Source organism: Mesocricetus auratus, unplaced genomic scaffold, assembly GCF_017639785.1.
Source record: "Mesocricetus auratus isolate SY011 unplaced genomic scaffold, BCM_Maur_2.0 Super-Scaffold_100014, whole genome shotgun sequence".
Lineage (NCBI taxonomy): Eukaryota > Metazoa > Chordata > Mammalia > Rodentia > Cricetidae > Mesocricetus > Mesocricetus auratus.
In genome coordinates this window covers 10729752-10751856 of record NW_024429197.1, presented here as the reverse complement: position 1 = coordinate 10751856, position 22105 = coordinate 10729752, and the positions used below count along the sequence as shown (strand labels likewise).

At 42.0% G+C, this 22105-nt stretch overlaps 1 protein-coding gene and 1 long non-coding RNA gene across 4 annotated transcripts in view; one reads left to right on the top strand and one right to left on the bottom strand.

Moving 5' to 3' along the window:
• Positions 1-1170: 1170 nt before the first annotated feature.
• Positions 1171-6689, bottom strand: LOC121143910. Its single transcript, XR_005881212.1, has 2 exons — positions 6306-6689; positions 1171-1405 (listed from the first exon to the last, which is right to left on the bottom strand). It is a non-coding gene; the product is annotated as an uncharacterized LOC121143910 (long non-coding RNA).
• The window catches only part of Eya3 (EYA transcriptional coactivator and phosphatase 3), an 83445-nt gene continuing 68004 nt past the window's right edge, over positions 6665-22105 (top strand). For 2 of the 3 annotated variants that reach the window (XM_040756437.1, XM_040756435.1), the window contains exon 1: positions 6665-6786. The gene's annotated coding sequence lies outside the window, so the exon portion shown is untranslated. Of the gene's footprint in view, positions 6787-17634; positions 17766-22105 lie in introns of those variants that run through there. The other variant, XM_040756436.1, reaches the window with a different exon arrangement.

Here is a 22105-nt window from a genome sequence, read left to right as displayed (position 1 = left end):
AGACAGTTCAATAGGTAAAGCCCATGTCAAGCAAATTTGAGGACCAAAGTTCAGATTCCCAGAATCCCTGTCAGAGCTGGGTGGGTGTGGTGGCCCTCCTGTGATACTAGTGACAGGGAGGCAGAGACAGGAGACCTTTTCAGAAAGATGGCTAGCCTGGCTCACTAAGAAGCTGGGCCCCAGGTTCAGTGAGATAGCCAGTCTCAACACATAAAGTGGAGAGTGATTGGGAAAGGCTCCCAACATCTGCCTCGGGTTCCACATGTACATGCATATGTGTGTGTGTGTGTGTGTGTGCATGCAATGGCACATACTTGCACCCACACAAATGAACATACATCTACACATGAACACACCACACCCATCTATGTATAAAACAAGAACAATAGAAAACACTGACAGATATAAACCTATGGTGATATTTTGTTTATGATCTAATAAATAAGGCTTGCCTGAAGTGCTGGAGAGATGGCTCAGAGATTGAGCACACTGGCTGCTCTTCCAGGGGACCCTGGAAGCACCCACACAGCAGCTCACAACTGTCTGTAACTCAAGATCTGACACCCTCACACAGAAATACACCAGGCAAAACACCAATACACATAAAATAAATGATTAAAAACAGGAGGGGCTGGAGAGATGGTTCAGAGGTTAAGAGCAGTGGCTGCTCTTCCAGAGGTTCTGAGTTCAATTCCCAGCAACCACATGGTGGCTCACAGCCATCTATAACAAGATCTGGTGCCCTCTTCTGGCCTGCAGGCATACATGCAGGCAGAACACTGTATACATAATAAATAAATAAGTCTTAAAAAAAAGAAACTTGCCTGAAGATCAGAGTGCAAAGCTAGTCACACTAGTTAGCCAGTGTATGCCTGGAATCCCCATACCAGGAAGCAAAGGTGGAAGAAGTTCTAGAACAGAGAGAGATATAGCAAATCCTGTCTCAAAAAACCAGAGAGACAGAGAAAGAGAGAAGGGAAGAAAGAGGAAGGAGAGAAGGAGAGGGAAGAGGAAGAGGAGACAGGCTTGACATCACTGAAAAACTTGTAAGTAAATACAAACCTCCTTCATCCTTGGCTACCTGTTGCTCTTCCTGAGGTGGGAGAGCAGCGTGACCCAGGAGTTAAGATCCTGGACTCTGAAGTCATCCTGACCTAGTCTAAGTCCTTGTTTGATGTTTTGTTATTTTATTATTACTATTAAGATCAAGAATAACATTGTAGGGCTTAAGAGAAAAACAACAGGGAGGCAAGCTGTAAGGCTTGGCAGCTGCCTGGAGTAGAGAGAGAGAACGATGCCTTCTTAGGTGCAGCAATGGTAGAAGTTGGACCCAAAAGGGTGGTTCGGAGGAAAAGTGAGAAAGCCCAGAACACCGGGGAGAACAGGCCCAGGCTTTGGCAAGTATCTGAAAGAGAGAAAAAGAAGGAAAAGGGACAGTTACACTTTGAGCAGGCTGAGTGTCTGAGGTTCCACAGGTGACTGCTGTTCTTTGGTTTTCTGAACTAGGGCCTGGCTATGTAGCCCAGGTTGTCTTTGAACTCACCATCCTTCTGTCCCAGCCTCCTGAGTGCTGGGATTACAGGTATGAATCACTGTGACCAGCTTTGTCTGTTTTTTGCTAATCATGTGACCTCACGCGAGTCAATTAACTTTTCTCTGATACAATGATCTCATCTATAGAGTGAATTCGACTGTGATTTCTGTGTGCACTTGTAAGATTCGGTCAAGGCCTATAGTTTTGTTTTGTTCTGTTTTCTTTGTTGTTTGTTTGTTTTTGTTTTTAAGACAAGGTCTCAGTATTGAGACTGGGCTGGCCTCCAACTTGGAACAGTCCTCCTGTCTCTGTCTCCTCCCCAGTACTCGAATTACAAGCTTGTGCCACTATAACCTCAAAATGAACAAGCAAATACGAAGGACTATTCTGGCTAGAGGTCAGTACATGAGTGGATGCTAGGCATGTAGTCTGAGAGCGGGGAAGGGCTGGGTAACCAGGACCTTGTAGATTACGGTAAGAAGAATGGATTTTATTCTCAAAAGATGCCAAAAAACTGGGTGAGGTGGCAGAATGTCTTTAATTCTAGTATTACAGAGGCAAAATCAGACAGATTTCTGTGAGTTTGAGGCCAGCCTAGTCTACATAGAGTTCTAGGACAGCCGGGGCTACATAGTGAAACTCTGTGTGTGTGTGTGTGTGTGTGTGTGTGTGTGTGTGTGTGTGTGTCTGTGTGTGTTTGTAAATGTATGTATACTGCAGTGTAAAGGGCAGCTTTTCCTTTGCTAGCTGCTTTGGTTTATCACCCGCCAGTCACCTGGGCTCTGCCGCATTGTAGTCCCCAAATAACACACAAGATGCTGTATTAATCATGAAGCTGTTGGCCTTGCTTATTTCTTACTGGCTAGCTCTGCCTTAAGTATTTAACCCATAATTGTTAATCTAAGTATGTCTCTTACCGGAGAATAGTTCTGAGCTTCCTACCCCATGGCGGTTACAAGTCGACTCTCTTGTGTTTCTCCTTCCCACAATCCTCCTGGACTCCTAGTCCCACCTATCTAGATTCCTATCGGCTCAACAGTGCTTTATTAACAAATGTACAGGACTTCCCCCATCACTGCAGGGACACTGGCATGTTTGCTTTAATTTTTGTTTTGTTTTTCGAGGCAGGCTTTCTCTGTAGCTTTGGAGCCTGACATGGAAGTTGCTCTGTAGACCAGGCTGACCTCGAATTCACAGAGATTTGCCTTCCTCTGCCTCCCAAGTGCTGGGATTAAAGGCATGATCCACCACCAACTGAATTTTTTTTTTTACATTTATCTCTTTATCTGTGTATATGTGTATGGGTGTCACAGCTTGTATATGGAGATCAGAGAACAACTTACAGAAATTGGTTCTTCCACCATGTGGGTCTTGGGATTGAACTCAGGCTATCAATCTTTGAGGCAAGTATCTTTACCAGCAGAGCCATCTTATCAGCCTTAGAGCATTGTTTTTAATTGCTAATAAGGCACAGGACTGATGTGCATGTACATCATAAGCTTTGGGAATAATGTCTGAGTACATCTTGTTTGTGGGCTCCCTCTGGTGGAACTGGTGGTTCAACTTGCGTGGTTTCATGTTCATAAAAGCAAAACACAATGAGTAAACATTTCATTCAACATACATTTTTTTCTTTCTTTCTTTCTTTTTGGTTTTTCGAGACAGGGTTTCTCTGTGGCTTTGGGGGCTATCCTGGAATTAGCTCTTGTAGACCAGGCTGGTCTCAAACTCACAGAGATCTGCCTGCCTCTACCTCCAAAGTGCTGGATTAAAGGCGTGTGCCGCCGCTGCCACCACCACCTGGCTTCAACATACATTTATTAAGTGTTTACTATGTGGCATACTTTGCTCTAGTGCTGAAATAAACCCACAAAAAATAACCATCCAAGTTGGATATGGTGGTGCACACCTATGATTCTAGAGAGGCAGAAGAATCACAAGTTTAGGTTCATTCTCAACCACAAATCTAGTTGGAGGTTAGCCTGGGCCACAAATAAACCCCATTCCAAACCAAAATCCAAGCCCTCATGGAGCTTATATTCTGGTGGGGAGGGAGACAAGCAACATGTTGGACAAATGTCATGAAACAAAATTGGGGGGTAAGAAAGTACAAGAAAGATAATAGTGTTCCCATTTGTCTTAGTGCTGCTATTGCTGTGAAGCGACACCACGACAATGGCAACTCTTTTTTTTTTAAGATTTATTTATTTATTATGCATACAGTACTCTGTATGTATGTCTGCAGGCCAGAAGAGGGCACCAGATCTCCTTACAGATGGTTGTGAGCCACCATATTGTTGCTGGGAATTGAACTCAAGACGTCTGGAAAAGCAGCCTGTGTTCTTAACCTCTGAGCTATCTCTCCAGTCCAGACCATGGCAACTCATAAAAGAAAACACTTAATTGGGGCTGGTTTACAGTTTCAGAGGTTTAATTGGTTATCATAATGGCAAGAAGCATGGCAGCATGCAGGTAGACATGGTGCTGGAGATGCTGAGAGTTCCACATCTGGATCCGAAGGGAACAGAAGGAGACCATGTGCCATACTGGGCATGGCTTGAACATATAAAAGATCTTAAAGCCTGCCTCCACAATGGCACGTTTCCATTAACAAGGTCACGCCTCCTAATATTGTCATTCCCTATGGGCCAAGCATTCAAACACAGGAGTCTGTGGCTCTGTACCTATAGAAACCACCACACCATTTAAAGTACAGTGTCAGAGAAGGTCTCATTGAGAAGGTTCATTTGAATGAAGATGTAAAGGAGACAACAAAGTGAATGACGCCAGTCAGTGAGGGAAAAGCATTCCAAGCAGAGGGAGTAGAAAGCAGATAGTGTCTCACCCTACCCACAGGCTTGAAGAACAGCAGAGCCGGCCAGGGTGTCTTTTTTAAAGATGGTTTCACCATGTCGTCCTGGCTGCCATGGAATTCATTCTGTAGACCAGGCTGGCTTCAAACTTGGAGATCCAAAAAAAAAAAAAAAAAAAAAAGCCGGGCGTTGTTGGCGCACGCCTTTAATCCCAGCACTCGGGAGGCAGAGGCAGGCGGATCTCTGTGAGTTCCAGGCCAGCCTGGTCTACAGAGAGAGTTCCAGGACAGCCTCCAAAGCCACAGAGAAACCCTGTCTCGAAAAACCAAAAAAAAAAAAACAAAAACAAAAACAAAATACTTGGAGACCCACCTGCCTCTGCCTCCTGAAGCTGGGATTAAAGTATATGCCACCACCACTTAAGGCCAGGGCATCTTAAGTGGAGGGATGACAAGAGGAAGCCCAAGAAGAGGTTAGAGTTCTACTTGACAGACTTAAGTCTTATGGATCCTGTAGGCAATGTAAAGATTATGGTTTTCACTCTGAGATAGAAAGTCATTGGAAGAAGCACATGATCTGATTAAGACATTAACAGAGTCCTACTTCTGGGTTAAGAGTGCAGGATAGTAGGCCTATAAATAGGACACTCTAAACCACAGATTGACCATGACTTATACCAACACATGTGGTAAATATCCAGGTTCTGCAAAGACTTTGAAGACAGCGTCTACTGACTGAGCTAATTAGACATGGTGTATGAGAAAAAAGGGTAAAGAATCTTACCAAGGTAATTGCTTAGAAAATTGTTGACATAGAAGCAGTTAATTAAAAGTCTTTTCTTTTTATTTGTATTTAAAAGATGTGGTGATATATATGATTTAGTAAAGATGTCTTGAAGTCCCCGAATGCAATGCCAGCCATACTAACTAGCTAGCTATAGAAGCTGGGTGGTGGTAGTACACACCTTTAGTCCCAGGACTCAGGATTAAGAGGTAGATTTATCTCTGCCCATTCAAGGCTTCACTGAGCTGTAGGAAATTGATCCAGTCTAAAAGAGAAACCACTCACACAAAGGTGATCTCAGCACTTGGGACCCCGTGCCTTTAATGCCAGGATTTGAGAGGTATAAAAGAAAGAAGCAAAGGGTCTCATGTGAGAACTAGTTTCCAGCCACGTTGAGTAGAGCATAGCAGTCTAGGATTGCAGTCTGAGCATTGGTGCAGAGCAGAGCAGTCTGGATTTCACTCTGAGGACTTGTGGAGACAGGATCTGAAGTAGAGGTAAGAGCTAGTGGCCTGGATGCTTTTCTTTTCTGATCTTTCAGCTTAAACCCCAATAAAAGTCTCTGGGTCATTTATTACTCAAGTTCAAAAAGATAGTTTTTTTTTTTTAAACTTTGTGATTAACATTGTATTTGTAATTTTGGGCCTTTTTCTTGAGAGTCTTAGACTGAATACACTGAAGACTCCACAAAACCTATTTTCAATCCATTCCTTGTCCACATTTGAATTGTACTTCAAAATTAATAAAGAATTAAAAAAATGTTTCTGAGCTGATGGTGATGGTACATGCCTTTAATCCCAGCAATCGGGAAGCAGATTTTTGAGTTCGAGGCCAGCCTGGTCTACAGAGTGAGTTCCAGGACAATCAGGAGTATGTAGAGAAACCCTGTCTCGGAAAACAAATAAAGAGGGAGAGAGACAGAGAGACAGAGAGAGAGAGAGGGAGGGAGGGAGGGAGAGAGAGTTCCTAAAAACAATGTGCAATGTGTAATATGCTACTATGCATAAAATAAAATTTCAGATAAAAACGTTCACTCTGAGTTAGCCATCCAAGTGTCTTCAAAACTTCCCATTCATCTTTCCTTTTCCAGCTTTTCTAAATCTACGAATTGCAGTCAGTGTTCTAACCTCGTCGTCCCTTTACCATAGGAATCACACGCATTTTGAAGAACTTACTTTTAATAATGAGAGCTGTGGTTGGGCATGGAGGCAGAAGCCTTGCATTACCAGTCCTTGGCTTAAGGAAGAGGATCATGAGTTCGAAGACAGCCTGAGCTACGTAATGAGACTTTGTTTTAGTGCGGGAAGGGTCAGGAAAGGCGGGCACGCGTACTTTTCACCAAGGATGCTGAGCAGCATCAGCGTCCAACGAGGCACTCAGAAACAGACCAGCGCGTAGGACCCAGGGAATCAATCACTGACCTCCGTCGCCCAAGTGGGCGAGGCCTGGGCCTTTCCCCGCCCCGAGAAGCCTGACGCGTACTCAGGGTTCGGGCGGAACGAGGTGTGGATTGTGAGGCGACCCCGTACGCCTACTTCCGGTTCCTAGGGATGCGCATCCGGGTCGCGCTAACGCCGCGGTTTCCGCCACTCTGTTGGTTCCAGAGTGGGTCCGTAGCGGTCCCATGTTGTTCTGTGGGGCGTCTGCAGCCTTCGGGTGAGTATCCGCCGCCGCCGGGGTGTGGGCGCGGCGGCTCGGGTGCAGCCTGCCGGGCGGCGGCTGAAGAGTTCTCCCTGGGTCCTCCAGGGTTGGGGGTCCCTTCGCCGGTCCCTCGCCCCTGCCGGTCCCCCCTCGAGCCTTTTCCGTCACGCTGGCCTCGCCCCTTCGCACCTCAGCGCCCCAGCCCTGCCCGCTCGTCTCTGAGCAGCGCTGTTCGCCCGCCCGGAGCGTTGGGGTTCGGCGCCGTCCCCTGGCTCTCCTCACCTGTGACCCTTACCCTCCGGGACGAGTAGCTGACAGGAGTGTTGCGCCTGCCTTTTCGGAGTCAGCGAGACCAGGGCTTCTCCGAAGCCGCGGTCCGGGCCGACTCCTCCAGCCTGGGGCAAGTTGTGTCCTGAGGCGCGAGGTTGGACTGAACCCTGATCGCTTCCCTAGTTTGAGAACAACAAAGGCGTTTCCAATTTTTTTTCCCTGCCTTAGTTGTCCGGGCTCTCAGAAGAGCAGCGAACAGGTGGCGGGCTCGCTGTCGGGCTTCTGTGATCTTGTTAATTGACAGGTCTTGAGTACGTCCTGTCCGTTTTGTGCCCTCTGTCCCACGAGAATGGATGTATGTGCACAGCTGAAGCAAAAATGCGGATGCTCTGCACTCTGCCTGGATTTTAAGTTAGAGGACAGTTGTTACGACACAGGACCAGTTTCTTGGGAGAGTACCAGCCCTGCGTTTATAAACTTACTTTTAAAACATTTTTAGTGTGGTGTTACTGTTTTCTGCTAGAATTCACTACTGTAAAGCAAAGTCATTTTCCTTATAAGCCGAACATTACTACTTAGACATTCTTTTAATTAGTTTTTCTTTAGTGTTGCCTCCATAGTTTAGAAACTGTCATTTTCTTATTTTGAGATTGAAGACACATTATCTTCTCTGGAAGTTTTTCATCATCTATAATGTGAAATGATTAGACTTAATAACGGTTAGTGTCCTGGTTTTCAAATTTTGTGGTCTAAGGTATATCTTGAAGTACAGGTTTGGATAATCTCCTCCCCCTTCAGGTTTTTGGTGTTTGTAGCATTTCATTGCAACCGTTATTTTCTTTTGTGTGTGATCAGTCTAAAATTCAGCATTAATAATTAAATATGAACAGAACAAATCCAACGTTTATTATTGGTTTCTCTTGACTGAGTGCTCCCTCATATACACATATGAGAGTGTAGCGTAGACTGGCTTAGTCCAAAATTGGGCTGCTCTCTTCACCTATTTTTAGCAAAGCCCTTTGGAGCTTGGCCATGTTAGTCCTAGGTGCCACAGAGGAAGACCCTTCTGGTTGGCTTTCAGGGTTTAACTAGTGAGGGAGGGCAGCCTCTGCTCAGCCTCTTTGTCCCTCTTTAAAAACAACCCCAATAGTCGGGTGGTGGTGGTGCACACCTTTGATCCCAGCACTAGGGAGGCAGAGGCAGGAGGATCTCTGTGAGTTCCAGGCCGGGGTGGACGGACAGCCTCCAAAACAATACAGAGAAACCCTGTCTTGTAAAACAAAAACAAACAAACAAAAAAACCAAAAACAAAAAACAACAACAACCCCAATAATCAGGGATGGCTCTAGTGACTTCTTTGCCTCTAGGTTTGAAGAGTGTTTCTTTTTTACATATATAGTTGGTACAGAACTTCAACTCTTTATTTCTGAACTTTATATTTCTTTCCTTCCCTTCTTTACCTTCCTTCCCTCCTTCCTCTCTGTTTTTGTGGTGTGTTTTGATCTCAGGTTGGCCTGGAACTTGCTGTGTAGCTCAGAATGGCCCTGAACTCCTGATCCTCCTGCCTCCACCTTCTAAACTCTGGGATTACAGGCCTGTGTTATCCTGCTTGACTGTATCTCAAGCATATTTTCGGTCTAAATTTAGTGACATTTTTTTTATAGTCTATAGCCAAAGGGAATTTAAAGTTCAGATGTACTCCTTCAAGAATTATTTTCCAAAGTCCTTTCTTCTTCTTCTTCTTCCCCTTCCCCTTCCCCTTCCTTCCTTCCTTCTTCTTCTTTCTTCTTGTGCCTGGTGCCAGGGCAGGCCAGAAGAGGGCATCAGAATCTCTGGAACTGGAGTTACAGATGGTTGTGAGCTCCCATGTGGGTGCTGGAACTCAGGCCTGGGTTGTCTCGAAAAGCAGCCAATGCCCTTAACCACTGAACCATCTCTCCAGCCCACCAAGATAATTTTTTAAAAAGAAACCCTGCACTTGCATTCAGAGTGATTGAGTGTTAGTTCTTTGAAAGCTTTAGACTAGAGGGTACAATTTAGTATTTGGTGGGCCATATTGATGGATTTAGGATATAGGAATGAAACCATTAGGATAAAAAATCTATGCCCTGAAAAAAAAAAACTATGCCATGGCCAGGCATGGTGGTACATGCTTTTTTAATCTCAGCACTTGGGAGGCAGAGTCAGGTAGAACCTTTGTGTTCCAGGCCAGATTGTGTCTCCAAAATAATAAACAAAATCTGTAATGTGGATTTGCTTTCAAAAAGCAACTAGAGAAACTGTTAATGCTGAAGTAGAAGGTAGTTTTTTAAAGTGATATTGTTGTGTTGTGATCTAAATTCTGTCTAAAAGCCCCCAAATAAAATGAAGATTCTATGCTGTTACTGGAACAGCCATGATCATGCCCCAGGACTTGGGACAGAACATTGACAGACTTTCTAGCTACTGAAGAACCTGCCTTTATTGCTTAGCTGCTGTCTTAGTTACTGTTCTATTTCTTTGAGGAGACATGATGACCAAGGCCACTCTTACAAAGGAAAGCATAAATGGGGGCTTGCTTACAGTTTTAGAGGATTAATCCATGGTCATCATGGCTGGAAGCATGCAGGAGAGAACGTGCAGGAACTTGAGACTGAGCCTGGTCCTTGCCTCTAGAAACCTCAAAGCCCACCTGCAGCCTCACACCTCCTCCAACAAGGCTACACCCACTCCAGCAAGACATCTCCCAATCCTTCCCAAACAAGGCCATTGAGAACTAAGCATTTAAAGTATGAGCCTGTGGGGACCATTTTCATTCCAACCATCACAGCTGCCAACTCCCTGGTCAGTAGAGACAATGTGGGTCCCATGTCGGAGTGTCGTCGTGTCCGTAGCCCCCCCTCCCCCCACTGTTTAGAACTGGTTGTCCTGGAACTTGCTTTTTTTTTTTAGATCAGACTGGCCTGGAACTCCTGAGTGCTGGGATTAAAGGTATGCGCCACCACTTACCTGACAGTGTGTTTTTAAAGCTCTGAAATCATTGTTGCTTTTCTTTTCCTTTTTCTGTTTTTTTTTTTTTTTTTGAGACAGTTTCTCTGTGTAGTCCTGGCTGACCTGGAACTCACTCTGTAGATCATGCTGGCTTCAAACTCCCAGAGATCCGCCTGCCTCTGCCTCTGCCTCCTGAGTGCTGGAACCAAAGGCATGCACCACCACCACCTGGCTTCACGTCGGTTTTCTTTCTTTTTTTGGTTTTTTGAGACAGGGTTTCTCTGTGGCTTTGGAGGCTGTCCTGGAATTCGCTCTGTAGACCAGCCTGGCCTCCACCTCACAGAGATCTGCCTGCCTCTGCCTCCCGAGTGCTGGGACTAAAGGTGCGTGCCACCAACTCCCGACTCACTGTCAGTTTTCTATAGCAATTTCTACCTTACATTTGTTTTTTTAAGTGTGAGAGCTCAATTTAGAAAGTATTTTTGCATGTTTTATACCTACCACACATGTTTTTGGCTTGATCATTTTTTGTTATTTGTTAGCTTGTTACTGTACTTTGTCACAAATGTATTAATTTTTTCCCTTTGTGTACTATGATATTTAAAGGATGATGCAATTATAAATATTTGAGAAGCAAAATGTACCTTCAACCTGTCCTTCCTATTGTCCTTGGATTTGTGATCTGCCTACGCTACTTCATGACTTCATTCTCTTTTACCACAAATAAAAGGCTCTCATGAAGCTTACTTTTTAGTAGTTATTTGTCTAAAAGATTTTTGTATATTGTAGGTGACTACATGTTAATGTAGTTTGTGTATCATTTAAATGGAGGGGCTTGAGAGATGGCTCAGCCTTTAAGAGCACTGACTGCTCTTCCAGAGGACCTGGGTTAATTCGCAGTGCCCATGTGGCAACTAACAACTGTCTGTAACTCCCAAGACTTGATGCCCTCACACAGACAAGTATATGGGCAAAACACCAATGCACATAAAAGTAAGAATAAATAGATTATTGTTTTAAAAAATGGAGAAAGACTAGTTTAAATAGAAATAGACAGTGTTAGAACTGGGTTATTGTTCCATAAATTCTCCTAAGTGGTTTATACCCAAAGGTTGAACTGTATTTACAGTAAAGTACTAGGAAAAAGAGCTGGGTTTTATATTCTGATTAATTTAAAAATGTAAGTGCCTGTTACTTTTCTGAATATGTGTGCTTAACATTAGAGAATATAACACATGATGGAAAACATACATGCCATCTTGAAGCCATCAACCTAGTTATAAGGTAGCTAGTTAGTAATGTAGAAGTATTTTATTTATTGTAAATTTAAAAATTAGATATTTAAGCCAGAGATGGATCTCTGTGAGTTCGAGACCAGCCTGGTCTACAAGAGCTAGTTCCAGGACAGCCTCCAAAGCCACAGAGAAACCTTGTCTCGAAAAAAAACAAAAAAACAAAAAAAGATATTTAAGCCAGGTAGTAAAGACACATACCTTTAATCCTAGCATTCAGGAGGCAGAGGTAGGCAGATCTCTGAGTTCTAGGCCAGCCTGGTATACAGAGCTAGTTTTAGGACAGCCATGGTTACACAGAGAAATCCTATCTTGAAAAACCAAATATTCCTCTCCCCCAGTAATAATAAAATAAAACCAGACATTTAAAGCATGGGCCTCATAATATTTGTCTTTAATGTTTTCCCTTTTGAGTATGTAAAATCATTTTAAAACAAGAAATCTACAGTTTCAATCTGACTTTGGTTTTTTTTTTTTTTTTTTTAATGGAGCTCACATACCCAGACCGGCTTCCAACTTCCTGTATAGATGAGGATGACCTTGACCTCCTGACCTGCCTCCATCTCCCAAATGCTGGGAATGTAGGCGTATGCCACCATGTGTATCCTAATAGTAGTTTTTTTTTTAATAGGTTAACAGACCAGTCCAGTGTAGATAGTATTTAATATCTTAAAGATCCTACTACAGATTGTGGTGGATGCACTTTAACTTATTAGTTTGGTTAATATTTGTATCAGATAGATTTTTTTTCCTTCCAGTAAAATAGTGAGCAGTAATCTTTGTAGTACAGTTCTTTCAGTAAATATAAATTAGGTGTCTACTGTGTCCATTATAATATTACATATTTAGAATGTTTACATGAATTAGATGATCTTGTATAGGACCAGCAATTATATTAAACTCTGAATCTCATCTTGTTTATAAATTTCTGAGTTAAATAAAGACTTAACATAATTAGAATTAACTAATTTAAGGGGGACGTTGTGCACATTTGTAAGCCTGGTCCTTGGGAGGAAGTAGAAATTTTGGTGAGTTTGAGTGAGATTCTGTCTCAGAAGAGTCAAACCAAACTAAAATAGAAACTAAACTCCCAGAAAATGAACAACTAACTTTTAGACCTACGAATGTGTCATTCACTAGTGAAAATAGTGTATGGCCTTTAAAACTAGATGTATGATTTCTTATTGCTTTGAAACCATTTTAGAGTTTAAGGGTTTTTAAAAAATACTTTATTTAATATGTGCATTGGTAGCCGGGCGTTGGTGGCGCACGCCATTAATCCCAGCACTCGGGAGGCAGAGGCAGGCGGATCTCTGTAAGTTCGAGACCAGCCTGGACTACCAAGCGAGTTCCAGGACAGCCTCCAAAGCCACAGAGAAACCCTGTCTCGAAAAACCAAAAAACAAAAAACAAAAAAATATGTGCATTGGTGTAAGGATGTCAGATCCCCTGGAACTGGAGCTGCCATGTGGGTGCTGGGAATAGAACCTGGGTCCTCTGGAAGAGCAGCCAGTGCTCTTAACTGAGCCATCACTCCAGCCCCGAGTTTAAGGTTATTACTCGAGTCTTTGTCACAGCTTAATAGATTACATTCTTTGTAAGTACAAGTAATTTTCATTTGGTAATTTCTTTTACAGCTGAACTATAAAAGTCTGTAGTAAAATAGCAAACAAAACAAAAAAATAAAGAAGAGGAGGAGGAAGAAAGAGAGAAAGAAGGAAGGAAGGAAGGAAAGAAAGAAAGAAAGGAAGGAAGGAAGAAAGGAAGGAAGGAAAGTGAATTCAGGTGGGCATGGTGCCTTGTGCCTGCAGTCCCAGGACTTGGGCCACAGCTGGAAGGCGATGATTGCGAGTCCCAGCTGTGCATGGCCTACATGGCCCTTATGTCAGGCATCATTCATACATTACTAACTCCACTTCTTACAGCATTATGAAGTATATTCTAATTTTCCATATGATGAAACAGAGCACAGAAATTACAATGCTAGTTAAGCAGATTTGAATTTGGCCTTTGAACTTTCAACTTCATAACATTGTTTTGTTTTGTTCAAGAGACCATTTATAGTCTTCTGTATCATAAAGGAACTATAAAAGTTTAAGGTTTAAAAAGCAATTTATTTGATAGAGAAATTATCACCTTTTTTTTTTTTTTTTTTTGGAGACAAGGTGTCTCTGTTGCTTTGACTGACCTAGCCATCACTATGCTAGCCTCCAGTTCACAAAGACCCGTCTGTCTGTGCCTCTCAAGTAATGGAATTAAAGGTGTGCAGTACCATGCCCCATCTGGCCAGTATCACTGCTTTTAATAAAATACTTATTTTTGAGTTTGTGTCTGCTTGCTTGTCGAGTGTGGGTATGTGCACATCAATGCAGGAGCCATTAGAAGTGAGAGATTCTTGGAACTGCAGTTACAGGTGGTTACAGGGACTGAACCCAGACCAGGCTGACCTTGAACTCAGAGATCTGCCTGCCTCTGCCTCCCCAAGGCTGGGACTAAAGACATGAGACAACCATGTCAGGTGAACTCACACTGACAAGCCAGCCATTCCTCCAGACACCAAGGGTACTGATTTGGTTGGGAACCCTATCAGAAAGTTTACCTGGGTGTTTTTGAATGCTGGCTTAAGGCAAATTGCAAATGTGTCACTACCTGTTTTTTAACTTCCTGAGAAACAAACATTAGTAGTCAAATCACTTTCTTTAGCTTGTAGCATATTGAAAAAGCTTGTATAATAAATAAATAGCCTTTAAGTGCTCACCTGTTAGCACTCCCTCATGTAGTTTACAAACTTTGGAATATAAAACAAAAGGCTAAAACAGATTTCTGCCTACTTCTGGTTTCATTTCCAAAAGTGAAAGTTTTTGCAAAATTAAATATAAACATCTCATCAAGACCACCCTATTTATTTATTTATTTTTAAAGATTTATTTATTACATATACAGTGTTCTGTTTACACTCCAGAAGAGGGCACCAGATTGAATTGTAGATGGTTGTGAGCCACCATGTGGTTGCTGGGAATTGAACTCAGGACCTCTGGAAGAGCAGTCAGTGCTCTTAACCTCTGAGCCATCTCTCCAGCCCCCACCCTATTTAAAGTAGTAATTTAAGTTAGTGAATTTTATCAGAGGCTTACTTTAAATAAAAGTATAATTTCTGCCAGATGCAGTGGTACATGCTTTAATTCAGGAGGCAGAGCTAAGTGGGATCTCCATGTGTTACAGGCCAGCCAGGACTACATAATGAGGTCTTCAAAAGGAAAAAAAGTAAATATTAATGAAACTGTAATTTATTGAACCATCAAAACTCTAGTATATAATTTGAAGTAGATACTTCACTCCTTAAATTTTTTACCTTTATTTTTCTCTGTGTATGTGCCTGTTTTACAGCATATTATGTGGCAGTCACAGGAAAACTTGGTGGGATCTGTTGTCTCCTGTGTGAGTTTCCAGCAGGAACTAAGGTCATTAGGATTGATGGCAGGTGCCTTTTCCTGCTGCCCCATCTTATAGGCCCCTTGTTCCTTTTTTGATTGGTCAGTTTTTGTTTTTGACAAAGTGACTTTCAGGGTTTTGGTCATGGTCCACTATGGATTCGTGTTACTTTGTTACTCAGTACTTATGCACATATATGTACATGCCAGTATTCAAAGTGGAAGTAAGTTAAGTGAAATGCTTTACTGGTGATGAATTGGAGTATCTTCTGTTTTATTATATTTCATTTAAATAGGCTGCTGGCCGGGCGTTGGTGGCTCATGCCTTTAATCCCAGCACTTGGGAGGCAGAGGCAGGTGGATCTCTGTGAGTTCAAGGCCAGCTTGGTCTACAGAGTGAGTCCAGGACAGCCTCCAAAGCAATACAGAGAAATCCTGTCTCAAAAAACCAATAAAATAAAATAAAATAAAAATAAATAGGCTGCTGGTTGATCGTAAGTCACAAAGTTGCTCTGGTAATTTCTAATGTAGTATGCCTATATTGAAAAATTCTAGTTCTAGTTTTTGTACATTAGCTTTTGGGGGATTAAACTTTTGGATTTACTGGATGGGGGGATTTATTTATTTGTAGGTTTCTTTGTGTAGCTCTGACTGTCCTGGATCTGACTCTGTACCAGGTTGCCCTTGAACTTGGAGATCTTCCTGCCTCTGCCTACAAAGCTGGGATTAAAGTTGTACACCACCACTGACCAGCCGGAAGTTTTTTTTTTTTAATTATGTAAGTTGCATGTGTCTTTGTGTGGGTATACCCACACTATTGCAGGTGCCCCTGGAGGCTAGAGGCATTTGATTCCTGCTGGAGCTGGGGTTAAAGGTGGTTGTGACTTGGGTGCTGGGAACTGAACTCAGATCTTCTGTCAGTGCACACTCTTAACTGTTGAGTCATCTCTACAGGACCTGGGTTTACTAGGTTTTGTCCTTTGAAAGTTAACCTTGATTATGTAAAGATTTTAGCCAAATAATTATGTAAAACAGTTGAGAGGGGACCCTCCTGGACCATGATTTTGACTTCAGTAAACCATGGATGCATACAATCCCAGCTCTTGGGAGGTAGTGGCAGGAAAAATCAAGAGTTAAAAGAATCATCCTAATGTACAAATTGTATTCAAGGCCAGTTTAGACTACATAAAACCCTGTCTCAAAAAACCAAAACCAAAACCAAAAAATCCCAGAAACAATAAGAGAGGTGAACATGATCAAAATGCTTTACATACATGTACAGTCAGAAGTTTCTGTCTTGCCTTACCCTGCAGCCATTTAGTCCCAAATAAATATACACAGGCTTATATTAATTATAAATGGCCGATGGCTCAGGCTTATTGGCTAGCTCTCTTAACAACCCATTTCTATTACTCTATGTATCTCACGTGGTCTTCTGGACCTCTGGCTTTCTCAACAGGTACATAGTGTCTCTCTCAACTCCTCCTCTGCTTTCCTCTTCCTAGCCTTCTCCTTGTCTGGTAGCTTCACCTATACTTCCTACCTGGCTACATCTTACCTGTCCATTGGCTGAAACAGCTTTATTCATCAACCAATAAGAGAAACATATATTCACAGCATACAAAGGACATCCCCCATTATACATGCATAAAAGTGTCATTGTTAAGCCCATTCCTGTGTATAATTTATATTTTATGTGTATGTGTGTGTATCTGCATGAGTTTTTGTGTACTACATGTGTGCAAGTGCCCTCAGATGACAAAGGCTATCAGATCTCTTGGAACTGGAGTTACAGGCAGTTATGAACTCGATAAGGGTGTTGGGAACAGAACCCAGAGTCCTGCAAGAGCAGTACATAGTCTTAACTGCTAAGCATCTCTCCAGCCCCTGTGTATAATTAATATATGCTAATAATACTTAAAAAAGTAAAAATAGCCCCCACAACTGCAGGAATTCTGAATTCATGAAGTTGTGAAAGTGCTTGGTCTACAGCACATCTATCATAAGAATCCTGTCTTAGTTTTCATGTGACAGTAAACGTTTAGGCCTATTTGTTGCTTTTCATAGTTGTCATTTTCCCTGGCATTTAGTCAGTAGTTCACAAAGCTGCTTTATTCTTCATTTTCTTTATCCCAATTCCAGAGTTTAAAGCCAAGAAAAGAGGACTGAGGAAGTGAAGCAGTTTGCTCATATGTATGAAGTCATAGGATTTGAAGTGGTGGATCACATCCATTGTCCCTGTTCATTTTTTGAAATCTTAGAGCAGAAAGGAAGGTATAGATTGCAGCATTTTTGGACTGTCTGAGCCATTAGTGAGGTGAGGTCAGCAGACATAGTCAACTTTTTGCTTTTAATCAGTTATTACCTCTTATTTATTTAGATTTTTTTTTTGGTTTTTTTTTTTTTTTTTTTTTTTTTGGTTTTTCGAGACAGGGTTTCTCTGTATTGTTTTCGAGGCTGTCGGTCCAGCCTGGCCTCGAACTCACAGAGATCTGCCTGCCTCTGCCTCCCGAGTGCTGGGATTAAAGGCGTGTGCCACCAACGCCCGGCTTATTTATTTAGATTTTTATTTTACTTTATTCATTTATTTTTTAGTGTCACCGTGCTACATACAGGCTGGCCTCAAATTCAAATCCACAGCAGTCTTCCTGCTTCAGCTTGCTGAAGTTTGCTTGCTATGAGTCCAGGCTTAAGGTGCCACACCTAGCCAGTTATTACCACTTCACACTTGATGAGCATTTGCTGTGAGGCCGGTACTCTCAGTGCACTTCAGTGGATCCACATATGTGAGTAGTTGAGAGCTGGGAGAATGAGAGCTGGAAGGAATGAAGGAGAAAACTTGCCTTCTCAGAGTTCTGTCAGCCCTTTCAGTGCTGGCTGTCGGTGACTATGGCATGCATAGCATACGTTTTTACATCTCTCAGCTTCTATAATCACTAGTATTGTCTGTGAGACACAGAGCTGGTGATTGAGAGCTCTGACTTTGAGGATAAATCTGCCTGAACTTGAATTCCAGTTGGTGACTTATTAGGTATATAACCTTGAGCAGGTTACCTGCTATGCCTTTTAGTTTTCTCATTTATCGAATGGTGTTGATCGTAAATGGCTCTTACGTTACAGGTGTAATGGAAAAATGAAAATAGTAGTTTGTAATGGTACTTAGAACAGTGAGTGCATGATCCATAAAAAGCACTCCATAAATGTTAGGTATTAGTACTATGAGCTCATATTTGGATCTCATGGGAATAGTTGTCCACCCCCCCACACCCCCGGGGAATATTTGTGACTGTGGTGAGTTTTGTATATATGCTGAATAAAAACATTGCGGATTGGCTGTTAATGATGTTAAATTGTCCAGAAATTTGAAAACATCTTTTCTTGAAAATTTGTATAAAAAGTTCTTGTGTGGAGTTTAGCAGGTTTGCAGGCCAAACTTATCTATCTTTCATAGTAATTTCTTAATATTTGTACCTTACTTGTAAGGGTTTTTGTGAGGATTCAAGCATTATGCTTGCCTGCCCCCGTCACCTGGTAGAATGCACTCAGGCAGTACCTGGTCAGTCCAGAGTTCCATGGCTGCATAGTCTGCACGCAGCTCCAAAGGACCCCTTTAAAAGGAAGGCCCCTTGCTCACTTAAGCTCTTTTGCTATCTTTCCTGATGTTCCCTTGGGGCAGATAGGACTTTTTCTGTCTCCCTCTAATCTTGTGTCCTCTCTCTGTCTCTGTCTCTTTACCTCTTTTCTCTTTTCTTCCTTCCCTTTCCCCTTTTTTTTTTCTTTTGGTTTTACGAGACAGGGTTTCTCTGTATTGTTTTGGAGGCTGTCGGTCCAGCCAGGCCTCGAACTCACAGAGATCTGCCTGCCTCTGCCTCCCGAGTGCTGGGATTAAAGGCGTGTGCCACCACCACCCGGCTTTCCTTTCCCTTTCTAATGAAACTTCTCACTAAGCTCTGTCTGCCTGGCGTGTTTGTTTTGATATTCTTAGTTCAAAGATTATATTTTCAATTTAAAATTTGTAATTATGTGTATGTGTGTAGGTATATGCATGTGAGTGCTGTTGTCTGAGGAGACCAGAAGAGGGCGTCAGATCCCTTGGAATTGGTTTACAGACAGCTGTGAGCCATCTTATGGGGGCTGGGACATGAGCTCAGGTTCTCTGAAAGAATAGTATGAGCTCTAAATTGCTGAGCCATCGCTTCAGTCCTTCAAAGTTGTTTTTGTTTTTAAGCAAATACATCATGCTTATTATGTGCTAACCTGCTTTAAATTTTACAAATATTAACACATTTAATCCTTATAAGAAAGTTACTGTTATTCATGATTTACACATGAAGTAACAGATCCAATAGGCCTTATCTAAGTGTCACAGCTGGTAAATTGGGCTTCTGTAGTCTAGTCCCAAAGTGTATTCCCCCAATATCTTATTTTTGCCAGCCCTGCTTCTTATAGAGATTAATTTTGTTGAAAAGGTACAATAAGTTAAAACTCGCTTCCTTCACTGCTCTTCACCTTGTAAGCTGAAGTGACAGCATGGGGAAGAGTTTTATTTATAGATCTTTGAAGTAGTAAATGCATTTGGAGAAATGAAAATTAATAAAACACATGGATGTAGGTTTCATCATATGTAGAAATACTGGACACCAAGGCGCTAACAAGAGTGGAAGGCGCCTGGGGCATTTGCTCTCAGTTTTTGAGCATCTGTTCCCTGGGAACATTCTTAAAAGACATTGAGGCTCTTGCCCATGGTAAGTCTATTCACTATATAGCATTTAGTGAGTAAAGATGAAATCATGCCATTTTCTTGCTAGATGCTTGTCACTTTCCCAGACTCCTTACTAGTATTACCCATCATTAACTTGCTAGCACCAGTCCTGGTATAGGAGACCAGCTAAATCCCACATAATTTTTGTGATGGTTAGAAGAGATAAATTCATATCTAGAAAGTAAACTTGCCCTCAAACATTGCCTAAATACACTCTCCTCCCTCTCACTTTCTTCTTCTTCTCTTCTTTCCTTGATGTTAGGGTCTTACTATGTAGTCCTCATCTGTCTTGAATTTGCAATCTTCCTGTCTTTGCTGCCTTGGTGCTGAGATTAGGGGCATGTGTTGTTCATCATGTAGTCAGTGGAGGTAGATGTAATTAACTAGAACCTTTATACAAAACCAGATGAACAGAGATTCCCATCTACCGCCTCTACTCTGAGGAAAACTGGTTAGACTTGTCACCTAGATTTATGAGTTGTCTTTGGGAAATTAGTATTGTGAAAGAGAGGTAGCCATGACTTGTTCCCTAGCTGCTGGTGCTGTTTTTGGGAAGCTGGAGAACTTTAGGAGTGGAGCCTAGCTAGAAGTGGCCTTTGAAGTTTATAGCCCCTAGTTCCAGTGTTATAAAATGAAATAATTAAGCCAGGTGTGGTAGTTTATGCACGCAATCCCTGCGCTTGCTATGCTGAAGCAGGAGCATCATGAGTTCAAGGCTACCCATGGCTACTTGAGAAAATGTCTTAAAATTTTTTTAAAACAATGACATGTTTAGTAAGTGCTTTTATAGAAAAGCATACTATTTTGTAGATGTCACAAAATGACTATAAGAGAGTCAAGTAAATCTCTCAAAACAAAAAAAGAAAATATGAACTTCAATTAACATAGAAAAACATGGTCTTCAGTTTTTAGTCAAGTTTGCCTAAAATTGGTAAATGGTAAAGATTAACGAGGAACTTTTACCTCTCCCAGGTATAAATCTAACAGTAAATACAGTAAATATTTTTTTCCTCAAGCCAAGTATGTCTTGCAGATGATCAGTCTTTTTTTGATTGATTGTTTTTGAGTTTCCCATGAGCTGAACTGGCTTTTTGTTCCCACTGTAGACATTTTTGTGCATGGGATAAGCAATAGTAAGTCTGTTACCTTCTAACTGTTCTGAAGGACACTGTTTTTAATATCCTTATCTGCTGCCTGTTTACCTTCTCCCTGGTACAGAGTCCAGTCTGCCCTAGGAGAAGGTGTTTTGGAGAACACTTGAAATAAACATAATGGAGTCTGGGACAGGAGGACAAGCCTAAACAACACATGATATCTTACTACTATAGAGTATATTACAGCTGGCCTCCAACTCCCTATGTAGCTGAAAGTGACCCTGAACTTCTCATTCTTCTGTCTCCCAGGTCTTGGGGTTACAGATGTGAGCCACCACACCGAGCTTCCTGCTTGCTTTGTTTAGAAATATTTGGTCGGTTGGATATACAGCCGCTTTCTGTTATTTCCACACAGTTTTCCTTTTTTTTTTTAAAGTTTGTGTATTCCATTCAGTAGCCAGGAAATAGCCAGCAAATTCAGTGATTTAATAAGAAAACAACCAAAAACCAAAATTCCTATTTGTTTTCTGTGTCTGTTGTGACAAATTACCAAATTTGGACTCTTTTCCACCCTCCACCCTCTAAAGAGTTTCTCTGTATATCCTTACCTGTCCTGGAACTCACTGTGTAGACCAGGCTGGCCTGGGATTAAAGGCATGTGCTATACCACCACTGCCCTGGAGTTTTAAAACAGTAGAAATATATGTTTGCTCACAGGTCTGGTGGCCGGTCATGAACCAGAGTGTTAGCAGCTTCCTCCAGAGGCTCTGGGAGAAATTCCTCACCGTTGCCTGCTTCTGTGGGAACTACTTGCTTTCCTCAGCCTTGATCACTTCAGTCTGTTTTTCCTCTTCAGATGCCTTTTCCTCTGTGTATTAATTATTGATTACTTGCTGTGTGCTGCCTGATGCTAAGAATAATAAAATGGTGTTGGTCACAGACCTCATAGGACCAAGGAAAAGTGGATGGTTTAAACAAAACTTTTTGTTACTGTTTTTGTTTTTGAGGCAGGAAGTCACATAGCCAGACAGGTGTTAAAATGTATAGCTGGGAGCTAAAGATGACCTTGAGCTCTTTTCCACCTGTCTCCACTCCAGTACTAGTTTAGATGTCTGTGACCCATGCTCAGCCAGAATTGTTAACTGTCAGATTTATAATCATGAACAGGGGTCAGAAGGAGGGTTTTGGAGAGCTTTTAACTACTAGCCATTGATGAAGCAGGCTACTCTTTGATTAATAACTGAGATTTTCAGAGTTTGGGGCATATTTCTGGGTTTTAGTTTTATTTTCATGTTGCGATCATGACCTGTTTTCCTTTATGCTCTATCCTGAGAACAGTTTGAGGATACATACAACTTTGTAGCTGAATCTGAATGTGATTTATCTTTTCTTTTTTTAGTTTTTTCGAGGCAAGGTTTCTCAGTGTAGCTTTGGAGGCTGTCCTGGAACTCCAGCTGTAGACCAGGCTCACAGGGGTCTGCCTGCCCAGTACTGGGAACAAAGGCATGTACCACC